The sequence below is a fragment of the Asparagus officinalis genome, chromosome 9, assembly GCF_001876935.1.
Source record: "Asparagus officinalis chromosome 9, Aspof.V1, whole genome shotgun sequence".
NCBI lineage: Eukaryota > Viridiplantae > Streptophyta > Magnoliopsida > Asparagales > Asparagaceae > Asparagus > Asparagus officinalis.
This window is the reverse complement of record NC_033802.1, coordinates 14,794,677-14,811,060: the sequence shown is the minus strand read 5'-3', so window position 1 is coordinate 14,811,060 and position 16,384 is coordinate 14,794,677.

Below are 16,384 nucleotides of genomic sequence, written 5' to 3'. Positions count from 1 at the left end.
CAAAATGGGGAAGTTGTTGGAGTTGGAGCAAAAAGAATATTTTTATTATTGTAATAAATGCAGGATTCTTCAAAATGGGGAAGTTGTTGGAGTTGGAGCAAAAATAATTTGGAGAATATGACTTTTGGGGAAGTTGTTGGAGTTGGAGCAAAAATAATTTGGAGAATATGACTTTTGTTTCTCCATTTTGGAGAAATTTTTAGGGAAACTGTTGGAGATACTCTAATGAGTTTGGATTTCTAATGAAGTGGTATAATGGTCACTCTACTATAAAAGTTAATGACAAATCAATATTCCATTCTAAATTTAACAACCCCTAACTGAGAGGACTGATTTCAATATACTTATGAGAGATAATTATAATGACTTTGGGAGACTACTATCAAAATTTAATGACTTTGGGAGACTACTATCAAAATGTTAAAGATTGAGGGATAATTATAAAAAAAAAACTCCAAAAATTTACTCACTCTCAGTTGTTAGTTGAAGTATCAAGCGTCATGAAACTATTAAAGTATCAAAATTGTTATTCATCAACGAAAATCCATAAATCTAAAAGAACTATCTATATTTTAAGAACTAAAATAAATTAGTATATAAATCCTAGGGGGGGGGGGATATAAAAAGAACTCTATACAATTATAGGATAACTCGAAAACTATGATAAAAAGACATAGTTAAATCAAGCAAAACATACTGAAAAAAATATTTAACATTCTCTCACCACAAATCAAAATAAAAAGCATAAATAGAAAATATACCCAATAATATTATCATTAGAATACGATAATATTGAGAACATTGAACTACACAAATTATCTTTAACCCGTTATTTGCAACATCTATGTCATGTAAAAACTAATGGGGACTACAGTGCCAACTATCCCTCCTGATATCAATGTCACTAAGGCTGGTCCTTGTTTAACTGAATCTCTTATCAGAGATATGTCTAGGCCTGTCTCTAAAGAGGAAATTAAGGTTGCAATCTTCTCAATGTCTTAAAATAAGGCTCCAGGGCCTGACGGTTTCAGTGTGTCTTTTTTCAAATCTGCATGGTCCATTATAGGTAATGAGGTCACTCAGGCAATCGAGGAATTCTTCAAAACTGGGAAGCTCTTGGGGGAGGTGAACTCCACTTCAATATCTCTTATTCCTAAGGTTAAGTGTCCAAAGTCCCTATCTGATTTCAGACCTATATCATTTTGTAACTGCATGTATAAGTTCATTTCTAAAATCCTGGCAAATAGGATTAAAAAGGTGATGGGGTTCTTAGTGAATGAAGCCCAGTGTGCTTTTGTTCAAGGCAGACAGATCACCAGTAACATTATGCTTGCACAGCTTGTTAAAAGTTATAACAGGAAGAATATTTCTTCAAGAGCTATGCTGAATATTGATATTAGAAAGGCCTTCGACACCATAAGCTGGGATTTTATATCTGATATGCTCAAGGGGTTGGGGTTTCCTAGTGTTATGGTCAAGTGGATAATGTCTTGCATCACATCTCCTAAATTCTCACTCTCTTTTAATGGATCATTACATGGCTATTTCAAGGGTGAGCGTGGCCTTAGACAAGGGGATCCCCTCTCACCTTACCTCTTTATTTTGGGAATGGAATATCTCTCTAGGAGCTTGGGCTTACTGAGAAATGACAAGCTATTCAAATTCCATCCTAAATGTGGAAAGCTCAAGATAACGCACCTTATGTTTGCAGATGACCTACTCCTCTTCTCTAAAGGTGACTTTTACTCAGTTGGAAAGTTATTCCAGTGTGTTAAAAACTTTGGCCTTATCTCTGGTCTTGAAGCAAATCATGAAAAAAGCTCTATATACTATGGAGGGGTTGATGATCAGATGAAAACCAGAATAAATAATTGCCTGAGATTTGATGTAGGGGTCCTTCCCTTCAAATACCTGGGTTTGCCTCTAATAACCAAAAGAATGTCCACTCTGGACTGTCTTCCCCTAAGATAGAAGATCAATTCACAAAATGGACTAATCATAGGAATCTCTCCTATGCTGGCAGACTTCAGGTCATAAAAAGTGTGATCCTTGGAGTGCAGATTTACTGGACATCTAATTATATTCTACCAAAATGTGTACTTCAAAGAATTGATGACCTATGCTTCCTGTGGGGGAAAAACAGCAGGACCTCATTAGTTGCCTGGGATAGAGTCTGTGAAAGTAAGGAATATGGAGGCTTGGGTATTTTCTCAGCATCTACTTGGAGTATGGCATCTGCATTGCGTAGCATATGGTATATCCACAGTAACAAGGAGAACTTATGGATCAAATGGATTCATAGTGTATACTTAAAACACAGAGATATTTGGCAAGTCTCAGCAAAAAATGGTGACTCATGGTCCTGGAAACAGTTGATTAAGGTCAGGGAAGATATTTGGCAAGTCTCAGCAAAAAATGGTGACTCATGGTCCTGGAAACAGTTGATTAAGGTCAGGGATGTTCTTTTGATTCGATATGGAGGTGAGGACAACCTAAAAACTCTAATCTCCTCTTGCTATAAAAATGGCAAACTCAAATTGTCAGCCCTTTATAATACTCTATCATCTGCTCAAACTATGGTGCCTTGGTGCAAAACTGTCTGGGAAGCATCTAATATCCCTAAGCACTCTTTTATTAGTTGGTTGGCGGTGCAGAACAAGCTACTCACTCAGGACAGGTTATTAAAGAGAGGTATAATCTCTTCAAATACCTGTTACTTATGCTCTGGAGCTAGACAGGAATCTAGAGATCACCTGTTTTTTGAGTGTTCTTATTCAAGTAGAGTATGGATTTCTATCTTGGACTGGTTGAAGTTCAATTGAAAATCTTGCTTTTGGGAATATGTTATGGATTGGTACTCTAAAAGGCTGAAGGGAAGGGGATTCAAGCAAAAAATAAAGAGGATGGCTTTAACAACTTCAATTTATTGCATTTGGAGAGAACGTAATGACAGATTGTTTAATCAGAGGAGCAAGGATCCTGTCAGCTTGGAGAAAGAAATTAAGTTTGAAATGTTAACTGCAGTGCTTAACAGTCCATTATCGGCTTACTGGGAAGATTTATACTGTTGAGTTCTGGATTGAGCCTACAATATGCACGCTCCTGGATCTTTTTTCTGTTTTCTCAGATTGATAAGCCGAGATACAAGATGCTGAAGCTTAAACCCCTCCTGCAGTTAATCGCTTATATGTGCACGTTGATAGTGTACAGGTTTTGTTTTTGTTCTTGGATTTTTGTTTAGCTAGTGAGCTTTAGCTATAGGTCTTTGTTTTGTCATCTCAATTACACATTCTTGAGATTCTTGATGTACAAAAATCTTACATATTGGGGATGAATAAAATTTTTCATTTACCAAAAAAAAACATCTATGTCATGTCCCAACTGCTTATCATTGAATGAGCAACCATTGCATTGATCTTATTATCTTCTACAAGAAGATTTTTAGGCTTCAAGCTAATTATATTTTCTTTGATACTTCTATTTGATGTGCTCTGAGAGTTCGGGCATTTTTCATTTTTAAATATAAATGAAATTTACATTTGTAAGAAATGAAACTTGAAGGAATATGACATAAATATTCATTTAATATTCTTTTCAACTTCCATTTATGTCCAAACATGGAAGTTACAACAAATATTAAATGCACATTTGCAAGAGAGCTCCCTTTGATGATGACCATGAGAATGTGTTTGTAAGTTGCAAAACAAATGAGTTTACAAAACAGTTATACTTAGACTCCTAATATTGGACACTCTTCAATTGGAGAAACCATAAGTAGATTTGACTGATTGTATAGCTAGCTTTTGCATGATTGGCAATTATGTTGCTTCTAGGTGTCTTTAAGTGTCGAATTTTGTAAGATTAGCCGTGAGTTTAAAGTTGCTGACTCATTAGGCAAAGTTATGTATGAAAAAAAATTTAAGGCGACTTTTTCATTTTTTAAAAATTAAGGCAATTTTCATTTGCAACCTCAATATCTTTCTCCCAAATAGAGATTCTGTTCTCTTTTTTTTTCTTTTTGAAAAAAGAGGTCTACTTGCTAAATATTTACATACAAAATTAGTTTCAGTGGCATTATATAATTCCAAAGTGAGAAGAACCTCTATCCATCCAAGATCAAAATGCCACCCAAAAGATGATTAGATCAAAAGGAAGATGGAGTTGAAGTTCAACAGAATCTCTTTTACAAAAAGACAAAAGGAAAATTTATGTACTATGACATCAATCATAACTCAAGACATGAACTTTATCTTCAACATCACATGGTGTGTACTATAAAAAAAATGGAAATTGGTGAATTTTTTCTGTAATTATGCAAGAAAAAAAATACTTTCCTAGTTCTAGCAACAAACTGATCTTGATCATCACCGGCTCCGCCACTTGCAGTCTGATGACAATCAATCAAGTCTGGTGTGGTCCACACCAACAATTGCCAATTTCTCAACTCAAACCATTTTTTAGTTTCTCAGCTCAACCATTTACAACATTAAAAACTAATCTAAAATAATATTATATCGAAAAAAAATATTTGTGAGGTAGAATTTGAGAGATGTCATTATATTTATAGTGGCTTGTAGGGAGATGAATAATTGTGGTTAGTAGGGAGATGACTAGTTGTAACATTTTTTTTTATATTATAGTGGTATTACTTAGTGATAATGACTAATTAAGAAAGTAATGGTAGGAACTTAGTGCAATAAAATTTTGATCATAATTGTTTTTTTTTTGGTAAATAAAAAATTTTATTCATCAACCATATATGAAATTATATACACCTCAAGAAAACTCAGCTTATTCATTTGCTGAGAGCTCTAACTGAACCAGATACTTGATCATAATTGTTGTTAGTGCATTATGGGTGACATTTTGGCATGTAATTTTGAGGACATTGATTGGCACATAATAAACATGCACAAAAGTTGTAAGGGAGCAACTTATCAAGTAATAGTAGAGAAAAATATTGAACCCACGAGGAAGATGTGTGTTTAGAAAATCCTAAAATTTGTCCTATAAATGTGTGGATAAAAAGGAGTGTAAGTAAAAGTGTGTAGAGAGGTAGAGAGAGTGATTTGTCATGAGAATAAAAAATAAAAACAATAGGGAAGAAGAGAAAAAGGAGAAGATAAATAAAATGACAATAAAACAAATAGAAGAAAATAAAAAGAGAAATAGAAATAAAGAAGGAGAACTAGGAAAATCCATAAATGAAAATCAAGAAAAGCCATAAAAGAAAAGCAAGAAAAGGAAAAATCAAGTAAAGGAAAAGTCAAGAGGTAGAGAAAAATTAAAATCAAGAAAGATTAAGATAAAAACAAGTAGAGAAGCTTAGGGATCTAGAAAGATTAGATAGTAATTCTATAGTTGATAACCATAACCTATCAAACCACGTAAGATAAGCATAGATTATCAAATTCTTCTTCTACCAATTAGTTCTCTAATTGATTAACCTAAGCATATCATTTTGAGCATAAAGAGAGCAATCCACAATCCATAAAAAAAAATAAACTAGTTTCATGCAATCCTAGATCTCCTAAAAAAATATAATTGCACATATTGAGAACAAAAAGAAATAAAGCATAAAAGAAGAACAAGGAAATGAAAATTACACTACAGGGCAAGAAAATAAAAAAATATATAAAATCAATAAAAAGGGCAAGAATATAAATCTACTCTATAAAGCATGAAGTAAGTCTATACTACAAGCATGAAATAAATCTAATCTACCAAACATGAAATAAAAATAAGAAATAAAAACCCTAAAATATGTAATTTTAAAATAAAAAATAAAAGAGAAAAATAAAAACTTACATTGAAAGGGGTTAGCTCTTTGAAGGTAAATCATTATCTTTATTAATAAAGAAGAAATAAAATTGAAAAGGAGGAATAAAATTTTTTATTAATGCAAACTTAAAAGTTTACAATTTGGAAGACCTAACTAAAGGTCATCCTCTCTCTCAAAAAAAGAAGTTCACAAAAATTTTCACACTCAAACTCCTCACAGTCTATCCTTATTTATAACCTATTATAATCAACAAGAGTTATTGGCTTAGCCTTGGGTTTTAAGAGATAAATCTTAGCCATTGATTGTTTGTGTTACGAATCAATCAGTTGGTTAACCCATTGGTTCATAACAGATTTGATTTCTTTGCTGACTTATTGCCTTAATTTTTTTCTTGATCTCTTTGGCTTTTGGGTTTGATCTTTGTGCTTCAATAAAAGGTCGAAAAAATGAGAGAATTTGAGTTTCTTGGGATCCTATTCATTAATTCTCCATTAACCTACAAATTAAGATAAAAATATTTTATTAATAGATATTTGTTCAAATAAAATAGATAATGAGAGTATAAAAGTGTAATAAAATGTGATGATCGGGTATTTTTGAATTTTTTTAAACATGGGATACAATTTTAGAATAGTATAGTATACTACATGTGCATTGCATGTGGACACATGTGTTCTACATTATGAATTTGTTTTATGGACAGAAAAAGTGAGCAAGTAACTCGAATGATGAAAAAAAACTTTAAAGTCCACAATTGAAAAGAAATTTGGGGAAAATGTTTTAAGGCCCCCCAAAAAAGATCCGGTTGTGGCCCAGCCCCCTCAATTAATTCCCTTAGCATTCAGCCCCATTAAATGGTGAAAAATGCGGCCCAGCCCTAAAACCTTATTCATATACATGTATTGGGTGTATTTTGACCAACATACCTAAATTACCCTCTTCTCTCTCAAACGAAAACCGGCTAAATGGGTTCCGCCTCTGGCGGCGACCGCTCCCATCGCATTTAAGGCGAAGCGACGGAGGAAAGCGGGGGAAAAAAGCGCGCGCTCCCTCCATTACTGTGCCGCTTCATCAGACGGTACTATAAATCAGTTAGTTCTAGCTCTCACTCTCTCATTAATGAAATTAGGGTATGTTCTTCAACTGTCAACCACGCCTATGCGGCTGAAATCACCTCAATTACTCCTCACCTCCTCATAACTGTCCTCATAACTCTCAACCACCCAATGGCCGCCGATGACTTGATTTGCATGGTGTCTTTAGGCGAGAATGCCATATTTATGAAGCTAATGTCGACAACAAGCTTTTATGAACTGAAATATGGTGTGGCTGAAAGATTAAAAGTACCTGAAGAATCTTTTCCCCTGATATATAAATCTGAGAGGCACCCCAACCTGAGTTTTTCGGTTGAGAACGAAGCTGACCTGAAGTGCATGTTGGAGCACAATCGAAATATTGGTTGTACGGAGATTCATATGCAGGCTGCTGTTAATGTAGAGTGTTCCACGTCAGGGAAGAATCAGAAAGATATTAGGGAAATGTAAGTAATTAGTAAACTCTTTATAACATTGTGCTTAGTGTGATGTAAACACCGTTATCTTTTGGTCAACTTTCAATGACCCCTCTAGGCTTTAAATCCCCTGAATGTAACCGTATAACCGTCGTCATAAATTTGAACCCCCAACAGGTTCCAAAGAGTTGATGAGCATGGTGCCGTCAGGCGATAATGCTATATTCTGCATGATTTTAAGTGCACGTTGGAACGCAAGTAAATAACTAGAATTGTTCTGATTAAAATGCAAGATGTTGATGCCAAGTAGTGTCCTACTGAGGAAAAAACAGAAAGTTATTACTGATGATTTGTAAGTAATAGAATGAACTCTGCTTGAAACTGGTATATGTGGGATGTTGAAATTGTGATTTCAGGTTTCGATGCTACTTTGGGGAAAAATAATTGTCAACGCTGATGGGTACATTTTAACCCTTCAGCTTACAGGTTAATTATCTAAGATATATGTTAACTATTATATGAACATGTTAACTCTCATTGGAACATGTTATACTTTTCTTGAACATGTTAACTTTCGTATTTATGTGTTAACTATGTCCATTGTCTGTTAAATTCCACTGCTCTATGTTAAGTTTTAATCAAAATGGTTAAATTTACACCCAGTTAGTTAACTTTTGGTGTGCTGTGTTAACCATGCATATTGTTAACTTTCATCATAGTGCTGGTAACTTAAGTTATAAGAAGATTATTTGACATAGTGTGCAGGATATCTCACTGTTTGATTAAATTGTGCAACAGGGATGCCTATTTGAATTCAGATTATAGTTGTCCTACTCGACATAATGCATCCAATTCAGAGAGAATCCAAACTGATTTTCCGTCTGGTAAGATTGTAATGAGGGCTGATGATATTCTCAATAACACTTCGAGCATTCCTCAATGGTGGCACACAGCATTAACTGAAAAGGGGCAACAATTTGAAACCGTAACTGAATTGAGACTGAATTGAGACTAGCTTTGCAATACTATTCCATCGCCAAAAAATTTGAATATGAATTTGTAAAGAATGAACCCAAACGTATCCGCGTTTGTTGTCGATATAAGGAGACGTATGGATGCCCTTGGATGCTCTATGCAGCTCCTGTTAAAAATGATAAAAGAATGGAAATCAAAAGGTTTGTGAATGAACACAGTTGCGGACAACATTCTAGCTTGTCAGGGCAATCACGGGCATCTCGCAAGTTCATAGCAGCCCAATTGCGACCGGTATTAAAGGCACGACCTGAAATCCGCCCAATTGATGTGCAAAAGGACTTCCTCACTCGTTTTGGATTGAGACTTGAATACAGTAAGATATGGTGGGCCAAAGAAAGAGCGCAGCAAGATATGTATGGTGATAGCTATGAGGCTTATGATCAATTAAGATGGTAAATATTACAGTTAATTTATAACTTGTGTGCAAATGTTTATCGTAGCCGCTTTAATGTTAATATGTTACCCTTATGTTCCAATGTATTATATTTATTTACATGTCCAGAAGCGGCATTGTTGTACAGGTATGAGCAAATGTTGAAGCAAACGAATCCAGGAAGCTACATTTGCATTGACCAGAATGAAGGAAGGTTCAGAAGACTGTTTATATGTTATGCTGCTTGCATCCAGGGTTTCTTAAATGGCTGTAGACCCCTTTTATTTTTGGATGGGACCTTTTTGAAAGACAGATATAAAGGCATGCTTCTAAGCACCATAGCCTATGACGGAGACCGAGGGATATTTCCACTTGCGTATTGTATATGTGATCAAGAAAATGTTGATAATTGGAGATGGTTCCTACAAGGCCTGTGGTCCATACTGTATGAAAGGTTGGACCCGTACAACCCCCCCACCAATTGGTAATTATTTCTGATGCTGACAAGGGGATTCGAGAAGCCGTGAGAGAATATTTCCCCGAAGCAATTCACTCACGCTGCGTTCTGCATCTAGTTGAAAATTTTAGATCAAAGCTCAAGGATTTGGGAATGAAGGCAAAGGACACACAGGTTTTGGGGAATTTGCTCCAAACTGCTTGCTATAAATACACTATAGCGGAATGGAACGACTACATGAAGGAAATTTATGAGATGGCTCCAGCCGCATATGAGATTGCAATTAATTACTCGCCAGAGCATTGGGCAAATGCCTTCTTCCCTGGCATTAGGTATGCATTCAATCATTATGACGTTTTGCGGTTGATGTTAACTGTTATGCATATATGTGAAGTATCCTTTTTATAGGTTAACCTTCGCTGATATATGTTAACTTTAACCAATATATGTTAACTATGATGTTTTTATGTTAGCCTTTAGCAGTATAGGTTAAGTTTTATGGTCACTTGTTAAGAAGATAACATATTATATGCCCATCATACTTCCTATATGTTGTCCTTTGCAGATATGGCCATGTAACCTCTAATGTCGCAGAATCCTTTAACAGCTGGATACGTGAAGCCCGTTTGTTACGTATCCTGCAAATGGTGGAGCATATCCGAAAACAACTTATGACTCGCATGAACAATAGACGGATAATGGTGTGTAAGTGGACACGCTATCTTTGTCCTAAAGCTGAGAAGATTGTTAGGGAAAATATGAAAAAAGTGCACACTTTAGAGATTAGGCAATCTAGAGATGATATTTTCGAAGTGCAATCACATAGAACCACTCGCGTTGATTTGGAGAATAGGACATGCACTTGCCGAGCTTGGGACGTAACCCGTATTCCTTGTGTCCATGCTTGTGCAGCCATTATTTATATGAAAAGAGATGTATATCAATATTGTGATTGGTTCTTGTCCGTAGAAGCGTTTAAGAAGAGCTACGACGAAATATTATATCCTATACCAGACTATGAGAAGCGGAGTGTGCCCACAGATGAGATCCAGATTTTGCTACCAATTACCACTAAGAGGAGGGGAAGAAATAGAACAAGATGCATAAACAACAGAACCATATACAAACGACCCGTCAAATGTTCTCGGTGCAAAGTTGAAGGTCACAATAGAGCAACCTACAATGAGCCCATCCGTGACTAGTGTGTTTCAGCTTCTAACAACAATACTTTTGTATGAGACATATAGATGGTTTTAAAGTTGTTAAGTACAACTTTAAAACCATCTATATGTCTCATACAAAAGTATTATTGTTAGAAGCTGAAACAAGATGCATAAACAACAATACTTTTGTATGAGACATATAGATGGTTTTAAAGTTGTTAAGTATATAGCGTTGTACTTTTGTAATATGTGATAATGCCTGTTAGATTCATTTTGTTCATGCTGTTAATAGAAACTGCAAGCATGAGAGACATTTTCAGATCTTCACCTGTCATGTCAAGATTTTGAGTTTAAATAGGTGACTTCTCCAACATATGAGTCACTGTTCTAACGGCTAGCAACCAGTCATTTCAAACAGCCATATTCCAACGGCTAGTAAGTTGATCCTTAAGCAATATAAAATGTGCACATAGGAAAGTTATAAGCTTAATAGAAGTTCTAACTTTCCCTTCATTCCCTCTTGAGATTGCGAGATGAAAACGTCAGAGGGTTCTCAGTCATGGGAAGAGGTATGTTGTTTTTGTAACATTCCAACACTCATGAAGCAGTGCAAAAATGGGAGGAACAAGGGTAGATTCTTCTGGGGATGTGCAAATTTCCCAAAGAGCCAATGCAAGTTTTTTGCTTGGGCTCACAGTGAAGATGCAATGGTAAGTAGCAATATTCCAGATTGCCCAGAAGTCCCCGTTGAAGATGATATGGCGGTCAAGGCAAAGCAGTTGAAGAAAGCACTGAAGCAAGCAAACCGCGAAGTTGAAAAATGGAAACTTTGTTCATTCTTCCTGTGTTGTTTTTGTATTGTTCTAATATCCATCATCTTTGTCATCTCTAACTGAATTTGGTTAAGTATCACGTGTATATGTTAATGTTTACTATAAATGGTTAAGTTTCAGAGCTATATGTTAACTCTAACTGATATATGTCAAGTTTTAGAGCTACATGTTAACTATTTCTGATAGTGGTTAAGTTTCAGAGCTACAGGTTAACTTTTATTGGAAGTAGTTAACTTTCAGCGCTATATGTTATCTTTCATACTTATATGACATACAATGCAAGTTTTATTCTCAGCACATCAGTGACATATTCTATCATCCCTTATAGCCTTGTTATGTATTGCATTCCAAACATTTTAGCAACAAAGATTCCGCTGTCTACCAGTTAAACAACCAGTTTCTTACATCTCCTCGTCCAACCTACCCACCAGTTAAATAAAAAGTTTTGATACCACATAACATCTCTAACTAGCAACCAGTTTCTGGACCTTTCCCTAGTTATACATCTGTTCTAATATGCCTATTAGTTTTGCCCCCACAACAATATGCACAATACATAACTGTTTTTGACATCATTCACCCATCCTTTTGTAGCCCATCCACGTAATTTTTCTGTTCCCATCCTTCAATTAGGAGTTCAGCTGCAAGCTTGGCACGGATGACGTCGGCCTCGTCAGCGGGATTAGTTACCTGACTGGTATCAGTCCCTTGTATTATAGCCATTATATATAAAGGAACGAAAAGCCCACAATCAAACCTACATCATATACATTGGAAAGATAGTTAGATATTTGATGCTGAATAAAATGAAAATGTTTAAGTGTGTGAAACACTAACATTCCTCGCTGTTGCTCGCAAGGGACGGCTTCATATCGGTACTTCTTCCAAACATTATTGGGATCAAAACCAGCCTTCATGTGATCCATGAAATCAATTACTTTATTTACTGGCTCCAAGTATGCACTGTGGCCTGCAGAGCTGTAATGCCTGATAACATCCTCGTCCAACCTTACTTCAACAACATGCCAGTGGTCATGCCGCACGAGCGGGATAAGGAGTACTGATTTATTTGCGGCGACATGCTTTTGTATGAACGAGGTGTATAAATGTTTGCGGCGACATGCTTTTGTATGAACGAGGTGTATAAATGTGCGTAGTCTGGGTTCACTGCATAAATGATATGCTGTATTTCCAAGCAAATAATGATAAGCCATTTGTAAACAGGAGTTAAAAAACATTGGGAGTTTGAAGCTAATGCTTACGCAGAAAAATGCTGACACGACCCCATATTTCATGCCAACAGAAGCAATTTCTGGCCTCTCTAGCCATGAGTTGAGCCTATCTACAAGAGCTTCCATGACATGTTAACAGAAGATGCAAATAAGATTGCATAACATCTCAACACGCAGTAAATCCAAGTATTGCGTAAAAGATTAACATATTGAGAGCAGCATATTGAATTTGCATGGTCATCGATACGCCCTCCACGTAGAAGATACAGAAGCTCCGTTGAATCAACGCTGCTGTTCAATGTCTTAACAATACTACGTGACCTGAAACATAACAATAAGATCCAAATTTTAACATAAACTAGGCTATATGTTAACTGGATTTGCAAATATAAACATGATTTGGCAAACGTTCATTTTAACATAAACCAGGCTATATGTTAACATAAACCACTCTTCATCAAATTTCACTGAAAATATAGAATCGCTCTTGGGGTTGGGAAAAGAGAACTCATCAGTTTCGCCAGTATAATGGCTGAGCACATACTCTAGTGCCCGTCGATCGCGTGCTGGGGGACCAAAGAACACATAGTGCTCAAAGTTACAGCCCTTGTAGGCATCCCAATGCCACTTCTTCAGTTTTGGTTGCAGTTTTTGCATGAAGGAACAATATGTTCCAAGACAGGCACTGGGCCTAATATCACCTAAAGCAGCAACTATCCTGGATGAACAACAGTTTACTCTTAACAAGTGGTTCAACTTTAAATTACGTAACAATCAACAGTAAAGGCATTAACATAGTCAAAATCACGTTTTATTAACATGATTAGCTAAAAGTTGACTCTTAAGAGTAAACGTTAACAACAAACACAGATTATTGACATGCATTGCTACTAGCTATCAACAATTGAGAATTGTTTACATGCATTTCTTCCAACCCACAATTAAAATCAATTGATTGGGAACTTACTTCTTCTTTGAGATGGACACATCCTCCCGCGAGCGTCTCCTCTTGCGCTCTCGATTTTCCTGAGTTTTCATGCTCAATAGGGTTTCCATCGCCTCGTTACTCTCCTCATCATCAGAGGATGGCGGAACAGAATCGCTGGCGTGAGATATCAAGGCGGAGGTGGAGGGGGATAAGTTTCGTAGTTCCTCCTGCGCAAGTCGTGCCGACCGACGCCGGGGACGAACGTCCGCTTCCGTTTGAATCTGGTCTACTTCACCCTTGTGTCGTTTAGGGTTATTAGTCATTTCTCTTAAAATTTTCTTCGCCATTTTCCTTGTGGATTTCTTCGGCATTTTCTCTTATAATTCTCGTCTAGGGTTTTCAAATTGGGTTCGCAAGGTGAAGGAGGTTCGAGTTTTGGGGATATTTGTGGGTCTGCAGAGAAAAGAGCGAGAGCGAGAGAACGAGAGAAAGAGGGAGGGCGGATTTGGGGATGAACAGTTACAAGGGTAAATTCGTCTTTACAGAGGAACTGTGCTCTCAAAGTTGTCTGGGAAATGACAAAGGGGCTGAAACTTTAATGAGTTGGGTATTTGGGGCTTGATCACACCAAAAAAAATACAGTGGGCTGGGCCACAACCGGTTCTTTTTTTGGGGGCCTTAAAACAATTTTCCCAAGAAATTTTGAATATGTACATAATGACAATAACAATACTATCAAACTATAATACATTACACTTGTGTATAATAAAAATGTTTTGAAACTCTAATTTCTTATACAAGCTATGAGATCTCCAATATAAATGAACAAAAATAAAATATTTATATAATCTTATATAAGCATATACATTAAAGCAAAACCAAATGACCTCAAATATACTAGAGCTTGACACGTCAACATTTTAGCCCATGTATTTTTTTGATAGGTGGACTACTTAATTAGCCGTTATTCGTGTAAATCCTAACCATTAACTAATATTAAATTGAGCAGATTTTTAGAAGAGTATAATGTTTTGGATAAATTTCGGGACTAATTTTTTTTAAATGTAGACTACTTATTTAGCCGTTATTTTATCAGGTATAAATCCTAACCATTAATCTAATACTAAATCGAGTAGATTTTTACTAAGGTGTAATTTTTTAATAAATATAGGGATTTTATTTTATCATATGTGATTCTTATGCAAATCTATACCTTCCTAATTTTTAGTTACCAAATTTCATAGATTATTTAAATTTTGAAAAACTTAAAGGGAAATGATATGTTTGGAAATTTTTGATTTTTTGGTTAATAATTTCTGTATAAAAGATCCTAGTGATTTTAGCAATTATTGTTTATAATTGTGTTGGTGTCAGTTATATTAATCCTCTTCTTTTTTTCTCTTGGATAATCTGAAAAACTTATCCATTTGGTTATTGATATCACAGAGGTAGCCTTGATATTTTATGTTTTTTATTTTTCACATATAGTTATTTATGAGATTTGATGTTATACTCTTTTTGTGATTATAAGATGCTAGGTTAAAAAAGCTATTGGACTTCATCTATATTCATCTAGAGGCTCAAAAATGTTTGTTTTTTATTTTAGTTCTTTACTCATTCAACGCATATTTAGTTACATGTGAATATTTTTTGTTGATAGAGTCAACATATATATTATGATCCAAAACTCATTTGTTTATTTTTTACATTACTGATCCATATTTTATTTTTTAATTTCGAATTTATTCTTTCATATTCAAGATATTAAAATTTATCATCCAAATAAAATAATATTCAACATTTGCTATTAATCGAAATATACTTCTAACATATTACCCAATTCAAGATATGTTTGTTTTCAATTATTAAAAATATTTTTGTAATATATTGCCTAATATTCAAGATCTATATATATTTATAATTTCTATCATGTTAGGAAACATAAACCAGAATATATTTCATAAAAGTTGAAAATATATGATAAGATTCTTTATATTATTTGTTTGTATTTAAAAAACTTTAGTAAATAATAATCATATCTTACTAAATCTTTATTGTTATGTATACGAAAAATCTTATTAAGTAATATATATAGACAGGTCTTTTTAACAAACATATCTTTTTTATTAAAATATTGAAAAGTAATATCTTACTAAATCTTTATTTTCTAACACATGGAGTTCTTAGTCAGCCGTTTATCTTTATAAGTGTAAATCCTAACCATTAGTGTTTAATCAGTACATAGACTCATGCAAATCTTTATTAGATGTACTTTTAAATAAGTTTAGGGATTTTAGATTATTTGAAATTAAAAAAACAGAGGAAAGTGATATGTTTGGTAATTTTTGATTTTTAGTTAACAATTTTATTATAAAAGATCCTAGAAAGTTTACTAATTATTGTTGATGATTGTGCAGGCATCAGTTATATAAATTATCTTTTACATCTTCTTTTGGGTAATCTGAAAAACTCATCGTTTTGTTCTCGATATCATTGAGGTAACCTTATAATTTAATATTTTATATTTTTCACTTAGATTTATTTATGAGATCTGATATTATATTCTTTAATATAACTTTTATTTATTTATGAGATCTGATGCTTTAATCTTGCAATATGCTGATAATAGATTTGTGATTTTTTCCAAAGTTTATTTATCTTTTAATTTCTACCAATTTTCAAATATTTAATAGACTATTTTGTGCTCGATATTATAGAGGTAACCTGAACATTTAGTATTCTATATATTTCACTTAGATTTATTTACAAGATCTGATATTATACTCTTTATGTTTATTTACGAGATCTGATATTATACTCTTTAATGTAACTTTATTTATTTACGTGATCTAATATTATACTTTAATCTTATAATATCTTGATGATATATTTGTGTGTTTTCCAAAGTGTATTTATTTTTTAATTTCCAACCATTTTCAATTTTTTGATCCTCTATTTAGTTTCTTTTTATAGGATGATACGAGCAAGAGTTTAAATTCTAGGTTCTAATCTTCAAGGGCAAGATATCACTTGTAATCACATGTACCAGTCGAACTTTTATGACTTTCTAG